At 38.5% G+C, this 8,546-nt stretch overlaps 1 non-coding gene across 1 annotated transcript; it reads right to left on the bottom strand.

Moving 5' to 3' along the window:
• Positions 1-3,434: 3,434 nt before the first annotated feature.
• On the bottom strand, positions 3,435-3,506 carry TRNAG-UCC (transfer RNA glycine (anticodon UCC)). The gene has a single exon. It is a non-coding gene; the product is annotated as a tRNA-Gly (tRNA).
• Positions 3,507-8,546: the final 5,040 nt, after the last annotated feature.

Below are 8,546 nucleotides of genomic sequence, written 5' to 3'. Positions count from 1 at the left end.
GCACAGGGAAGTGTCACCTACCTCCTACCATTTCTGGAAGGAGAATCAGAAATATTTGGTGAATAGCTATAATGACTACCATGTTTGATGATTAATATGAGATAATATATACCTTTGAGGAACTCTAAGTTTATGACTCATACCCACAAAAAACTACAAAACAAGGCAGATTGTAATAAATGCCAAAAGAGAAATGAAATCAAGTATTGTGGGGCTTTAGTGGAGAAAAAGATCTATTTGGCCATGGTGGTCTAAGAGTACACCATTCCTTTCTGTAAAGGTACCTCTTTTACTTCAAGTTTGTGGGACCAAACTCATCTTTATGGGAATCATGTCCACTATCTAGATGTGGTCTTCAGATACCTCACACTATATATAAGCACAAGATTTCCAGTAGTACTGCAGAGGAAAGGTAAAAATAAATGTGAGATGGAGTCAAAGCTCCATCAGCCATTGGGCTTGATCTATGATTTAGCTTAGGAGAGAGAATAAATTTTTGGTTCATGTATGCAAGTCAGTTCAACTGCTGTTACTGTGATGATCTATTTCAAACTTTCTTCCAAATGTGCAGACTCATATCTGAAATGTTTCCCACCAACACCGGCAAAGTGAAAGTGAATCTCATAGTAAACTTTTCAGGATGGTAGTTAGACCTTGGGCATTGAAACTGATTACACTTGGAAGCTTTCTATTTGCAGTACAAGTTCACTGAATTACTGCTCAATTCCTTTTAATCATGCTCTGAGCACTTCTCAGTGGATTTGAATTGAGCCATGTTTTATTTATTCATTTATCATTGATGGAGCTATTAGAATGCCAATTCCAAGCCTCATTATATATGTAGCTTCTTAGATGGTTTTGCTTTTGTATCTGTGGATTTCTAATTCTTTCATTATTTTGTAACCCTTGATAATTCTTAGCTGACCACCCAGCCAATTCCTGTTCTCCAGTTCTGACTGAGGCCAGGTTACTTAGTTCAAATTACACTGACTGGACATTAGTGGACCCAGATATCACAGCTCACAAATCCTAATCCCAGTTCCAGTGTTTGTCTCAATAGTGTGAGCTCTAAATGCCAAAGTTCCTCTATGACACCCTCAAATGCATATTCTTCTCCGTATTATTTGTCTGTGTATATGGTCCTCACAGATAGATCCTGCAAAGAAAACTTCCTGGGAATTTCTGTGGCAATTCTATTTAGCTGTGGTAAAGTTTATATTTATTAGATCTTTATGTAATTTAGGGAGAAGGATGCACAGTGTAAAAGCTTAAAGGAGCATTTTGACAACAGCTGAAAGAAATCAGAGTTACTTTGTACTGGCAATGGTTTTATTGTTCGCCAATGTATGAACTGTCTTTCTACCATAGGTTAATTGTTATAAAAGATTGCATATCACTAATTTAGTTTCATTGTCTCTCTTCATTCTTAGGTAGTGACCTTCCTTCTTTTACCGAGAAAATAGAAGCAATCAGAAAAGAATTTACACATCCTCCCACCGCCAAATCCACTAACCCCACTACATGGTACACAAACACAGTGCCTCATCCTTTTTTCCTATATAACAGCAACCCTTCCGCCTCAGTCCAGGATCCCTACACAAGGATTATAATTCGTGTCCCTCTCCACTGCATCATTGTATGCTGATGAGCATGATCTATGACAAACAGAAAAAAAAACCATGCTGTAAAATCTCTCCATTAAAAAGGAAACCCTTCTGAGACATCCTCCCCACTCCTCCACCCCCGAACTTGTTATCTTTTGCCATGTAACAAAGTCTCCCAACCTTGGTAGCTGAAAACAATACGGATTATCTCACAGTTCATGTGGATCAGGAAGTTGGGAGCAAATGAGTTGGTGGCTTGAGCTCAGGTTCTCTCCGGAGGCTGTCATCAAGCTGTTGGCCAGGGCTGCAGTCCCAACTCTACTGGAGCTGAAGGGTTCACGCCCATGCTCAATTCCCAGGTTGTTGTTGGGCCTCGATTTCCCGTGGGCTATTGGACGGAGGTCCCTAGTTCCTGGCCACACCACCTGGTCTTCTCCATAGAGAAAGAATTGCTTGCTTCCCCCGTGCCAGTGTTCAGAGAGATAGAGAGAGAAGCTACAGTCTTTATGTAAATTAATCTCCCAGAAGTGACACCCTATAACTTCTGACGCATTCTATTCTTAGGAGTGAGTCACTAACTTCAGCCAGAACTCCAGGGGAGAGGATTACACAGGGGCGTGAATACCAGGAGCCGGGGAATCATGGGAGAGCAGTTTAGAGACCGACTACCATACTCCCCTAGGTATTGCCATAGTCCTCTGCTTCCCTTTCTAGCTCAACTCAAAGGAGTATCCAATACTTACTGTCTTTATTTTCTCACCTCCCACACCTGTATGGTTTTTACCCCCACCACCCCATTGAAACAACTTTCACCTTGTCAACTCTAATGAGCCATTTTCATTCCTTATACTAAGGATTTATCAACAATATTTGGCCCAATTAATTAGTGTCTCCTTCTTGAAACAGTCTCTTCACTTGGTTTTTAGAATTCCTTAGTCCCTTTGTTCTCCTGACACCCCACTGGCTTTTCCATGTCAACCTCCTTTGTTAGTTTTCCCTCCTCTTTTATCTAATCTCTAAATCCTATCTCATCTTATCACCTAGATTACTTCATCCAGATTTACATCTCATAAGCATCTAAATCTTAAAATGTCCCAAACAAGACCCTTGATTTCAACCCACAAAATTAATTTCCCCAGTGTTCCCCATCTCGCTGAAGAGCACCTCCACAAGCCAGATTGCATAAGTAGAGATCTTAAGTGCCTTCATGGCTTATCTCCCCTTCGGACACGGATTCAGTGTTTCAGCAAATTCAGTGTACTCTACCTTCAAATACATCCCAAACTAAACCCCTGCTCTCACCACTAGCATTTTGGTGTGACATACCAAAACTTAAGAGATGGACTTAAGCAGTGCTTAAAGGGAAATTTATAGCTGTAAATGCCGAGTGCTTATCTCTTTATTGATATTCTCTATTTGGTGATACATGGGTCTCCTGGTGTCCTTTTGTTCTTCATCCACACTTTGCTTTAGCTCTTGAGCATATTGAAGATAGTTGATTTAAACTGTGCTAAAGTGCAACATCTGTGCTTCTTCAGGGCCAGTTTCTCTCGACTACTTCTCTTGCTGTTTGTGGGCCATACTTCTTGTTTCTTTGCATGTCTCACATTTCTTTGGTTGAAAATTGGGCATTTTACATAATATAATGTGTCAATGCTGGAAATCAAATTCCTCCTCTTCCTTAGGATTTGCTATTTCTGCTGTTGTTGTTTGCTGGTTTAGTCACCTTCCTGAACTAATTCTCTAAAGTCTGTGGGGTTATTTGTTTGTTTGTTTTTGTTTGTTTTTGGCCATGCACTTTGTGGCATGCTGGATCATGCGGGATCTTAGTTCCCTGACCAGGGATCGAACCTGTGCCCCTGCAGTGGAAGCACAGAGTCCTAACCACTGGACCACCAGGGAATTCCCAGTCTGTGTTTATTATAAGGAAATCATTTGTTGTGTGTGACCACTGAAGTCTCTGCTCAGCTGATAGTCTAATGGTTGGACTAATGATTAGACAGAGATTTCTTAAACGCTTGCATTGTGAGCCCAGGGGCGCTGTTCTCATGCTCGGCACGCTGTCCACACTTAAGCAAATAGTTTCCAATTCTAGTCTTTACTTCCTGCTTGCGAAGAGCCTTAAGTTCAGCTCAAGGTGAGAGATTAGGACCTTCTCATGTCTTCCCTGAGCGTTCGCACAGCCCTGGGGGTGCACGCAGCCCTACCCATGTGCTTAGCCTTCTAGATTTCCAGGAATATATTGGAGCTTTCCAAAGCCCTCTATGGACATCTTGTTCCCAAGCTTTCCTTTTAAGCTTTTTGATTAGCCTCTTGTTTGCCCCAGCTGTTAACCACATCTTCAAATAGCTATGATTTTAAACAACTGCTGTAATTGTTTTCAACAAAGACCTTCAAGAAAAGGTAGTTAGCATTGGGTGAGTTCTGAGTCAGCTCAGATAAAGATAAGCTTTGGGGGTTTGTATCTACCAGGGAGCCACCAGGTAAAATAATGATGAGAATGGGGCTTTCACAGAGCTCCAATGCCACTCTGTCCCCTCCAGTGGCTGCCAGAATTTTTTGGCTACTGTGGGGAAGAGGGGCTTAGGAATAGGGCTAATTGAAATGCCACAAAGCTCGCTGTCCTTACCAAGATTCAACTACTTTTCTTGAACAGATGCTCCCAGATTGTTCTCAGCCTTTGGTTAATTTTCAGAGTTCTGAGAAAGTTGATTCTGATAATGACAATCTTTTCATCGCTTTTATGGAGGAGAGCGTTTTCAAAGTTTTCTTACTCCATCATTCCCACTGATGGCACCTAACTGCTGTTATTTTGACTAGAACGTTCCTTCTCTCAATTTTTGCATAGTTGGCTACCTCACTTCGGTCAGGTCTTTGATAATATTGTAACTCCTCAGAGTTACATCCACTTTTCCTGAAATACCCACCATCACCTTACCCTGATATATTGTCCTGATAGTATCTGGTATTGTGCTATATAGTGATCGTTCGCCCTGTAGAATGTCACTCTATAAGGATGAGAACTTTGTAAATTTTGTTTACAACTTTAACTCCCTCATGTAGCACCATCTTTGGTACATAGTATAAGCTCCATAATTATTTGTTGAATCAATCAATAAATTGGACTATTTAATTTATTATTCCCCATAATAAAATATCTGGCTTAATTACATCTGTTTTTAATAAAATAATATTCATGGTTTTGTATGAATATTAATGTAGTATATACTAATTAAAGTATGGAAAATGTAGAAACATAACCATAGATGCTCTTGTGAACATTTTGGTATATATCAAATCAATTTGTTTTGTAGAACCGGATTGTTTTTACCTGAACACATTTCTGTATGTGGATGAACCATAATTTATTTAACCTTGATGGACATTTAAGTTGTCTCTAACATTTTTTTGTTAAACTGTGGTGAACAGCTTTGTAAATTTTTTTTTCATTTTTATGGCTATTTCCTAAGAGATTAAAAGCCTACAGTTAAATTTTCTGATCATGGAATATATAGAATGTTAAGTCATTTTTATACGTATTGCTAAATTTCTCTCAAGAAATGATTTTATTAACTTTTACTAACTTATACCCTCATTAACAGTGTTGTAGTTTTCCTATTCCCTCAAAGCATTAACTTTACTTTTATATTTTCTTTATCAATTCTTAGGCCAATAAAAATGATGTCTTATCTCAATGTTCATTAAGATAAATACTAATGAGGCTGTGCAGTTTTATATGTTTATTGAAAATGTTTAATTTTACAATTATTCACACTTTGACTTTAAAAATTTTTTTATTATTCAATTTTTCCTTATTGATAAGGGAGCACTCTATTAAGCAAATAATTCTTTATTGAACATATAAGCTCTTTGTTAGTTTCTCCTTTCTGTTTTTATATAAATTTTAATGCTTTTATTTCTAATGCAGCCAAATGTCACAATTTTATTTATGTAAACACTAAACATTATTTGTTGTGTTTAATAATTGATATTTTCTATTTCCTTGCTACGGTGAATAGGACTTTTGTCCTTTATATTTTTAAGTGATTATATTGGTATGTAAAAAGGGTATTGATATTTATTTAATTTTAATAAACCCTCTTTTATATTCTAGATAGTGTTATTTGTGATGTCTGTTTAAGGAAAGCTAAGAAAATATAAAAGTACTTACTCATATGGAAAATAAGCAGCAAAGCCTACCCCATTATTTATGGCTTGACTTCCTAGGCAGATTCTTAAGCTATAATACTCAAAGTGAAACCGAGCATGTGGTTAAAATGTAATACAGAGGGTATTTACCTAACTGTCCATGTGCTTTTCTGAAGATTGCAAGTTCCTCTTGCTCCAAAATTTATAGAAGCAACTGCAGTAGCTCTGGGTTGAAAATTCTCACCCCCCAAATCTGCAGCTACTCCATCCCTGGCCAAAAAAATAAAGCTCACATTCTTATCTTGCAAAAATACGATCACTACATCCTCTCACTAATGATTTGTCCATTGCAGTTCCTTTCCTTTCTAATATTTTATCCCATCCCTGTTCTATTTTTTCTGCCTCATTTCTCTCTATTTTTCATTAACTTTCACTTCTTTCAAGCTCTTACTCATTTTTCCTCTGTTGCTCTTAAAACAGATCCTCTTTTATTTTTCTTAACAATTTATCAGTTTTTTTCTCTTTTTTATTTCCATTTTAATTATAATGTCACTTGAAAATAATGATTTACTCATCCCTTCTTTCAACACATATTTATTCAGTACCTACTCTAGGCCAGACATTGTTCCTCACACTGGGGATATGTCCCCAGCTACAAAACAAGACAGACAATAACTCTACACTCACAGCAGAAACAAGATAATGATCAAACCAAACCTTCTACAGTATATCAGTTGGTGATGTGTTATGAAGAAAAATCAGCAGAGAAAGAGGATATTGAGTGATGATGGCAAAGAGAGGTTACAATTTTAGGTAGGGTGGTTCAGGAAGGATGCTCTGATAAAATGACATTTGAGAAGAGACTAGAAAGAAGGTAGAGAGGGGCTTCCCTGGTGGCGCAGTGGTTAAGAATCTGCCTGCCGTTACAGGGGACACGGGTCCGAGCCCTGATCCGGGAAGATCCCACATGCCGCAGAGCAACTAAGCCTGTGCACCACAACTACTGAGCCTGCGCTCTAGAGCCCGGAAGCCACAGCTACTGAACCCGCGTGCCACAACTACTGAAGCCCACGCACCTAGAGCCCATGCTCTGCAACAAGAGAAGCCCCTGCAACGAGAAGCCTGCGCACCCCAATGAAGAGTAGCCCCCGCTCGCCGCAATTAGAGAAAGCTTGTGTGCAGCAACGAAGACTCAACGCAGCCAAAAAAATTGTTTTAATAAATAAATCAATTTATAAAAAAAAAAGAAAGAAAGAAGGTAGGGAGTCAGCCATGCAAAGATCTTGATCTGGGTAAGCAGTGTTCCAGATAGAACAGCTTGTGAAAAGTGCCGCTCTAAATCAGAAATGAGTCTGAAAAGTAAGGAGGCCAGTGTACCTTGTGCAGAGTGAACAAGGGGGAGAGAGTTAAGAGATGAGGTCAGAGAAGTAGTAAGGATGGTAATGTGTATAACCTTGTAATGTGGTTATAATGTGTATAACCTTGTAGACTTTTACCAAAGTGTTTAACAGGTTTCAGAAGTCACATGTTCCATTTTGGGGGCTATTCATTTTGATATATATCACTTTGGCTGATGAACAGAAACGATATTTTGGTCATTTTTTTCAGTTATGCCAAGGCTCAGAAATTACATCTATAATAATAAATTACTTGAGTTGATAATATTTGACTTAAAACATTTCTCTCAAAACTATGTCTGGGTTTCCCTGGTGGCGCAGTGGTTGAGAGTCCGCCTGCCGATGCCGGGGACGCGAGTTCGTGCCCCGGTCCGGGAGGATCCCACATGCCGCAGAGCGGCTGGGCCCATGAGCAATGGCCGCTGAGCCTGCGCGTCCGGAGCCTGTGCTCCGCAACGGGAGAGGCCACAACAGTAAAAGGCCTGCGTACCGCAAATAAATAAATAAATAAACTATGTCTGACATTTCCCCAAATCCATTCTATGAATGTGGAATACCAATCACTATTACACGAAAAAAGGGAATTCTATGGTCAAATGAATTTGGGGAACTATGGACTTAAAAATTAAATTTGTGTGGTTTCTTTGCCATACAAATTCTCAGAATTTTAAAATATATTGAATCTGCTTTACTGAACCACCAAAACAGACACATACCTGCAGCATTTCATAAACTTCTTTGATCAAACAAACAAAAACCCAAAACATTTTTCTGATGGAGAATGTCTTGGAACTTGCTGAAGCAAAAAATATTTTGGAACGTTGTCTTCCAAACAAGCTCCATTATCTTCCATAAGCCTCAATAATCTGAGGCCAATCTGATTTCTCCTCCTCTGCAAATTCACTATATTTTCCTGCATGCTTGCTTTCTTGACTATAAAAATTAAAAGTTTTTGCCTGATTTTTTCCCCATATCTTCAAAGAAAAGTCTTTCAGTTTGCAGATCCAGATCTTTACTTCTTCAGAAACGTTTTCCTTCTTGAATCTTGCTTATTTTAGTTTCTCATCTTGTTCTGGTTCCTTGTACAAGAGCATGAATTGTCTGCATTTGCCTGATCCCTCATACCCACCCTTCCTTCCCTTTTCATAATCATCTTTTTAACTGGCAGAACCTCGATACCCTTGCAGTGTTGTTCTGATTGCTGTCACTTCTAAAGATTCTAATTCTCTTGGTGAATTATGATTTTCCTTATATGTTTTCATTATTTCATCCAATTCCTTTTGATTTTTTCATTCTCTTAGCCAAAGACTTTCCATAAGTTTCTTTTCTTATACTCTCATATTTAATTTCTTATTTTATACTGTCCATTTTAATAATACCCATTAAAAATGTTTCC

Source organism: Delphinus delphis, chromosome X (assembly GCF_949987515.2).
Source record: "Delphinus delphis chromosome X, mDelDel1.2, whole genome shotgun sequence".
In the NCBI taxonomy this organism is placed as follows: Eukaryota; Metazoa; Chordata; class Mammalia; order Artiodactyla; family Delphinidae; genus Delphinus; species Delphinus delphis.
This window is presented reverse-complemented; position numbering and strand designations above follow the sequence as displayed.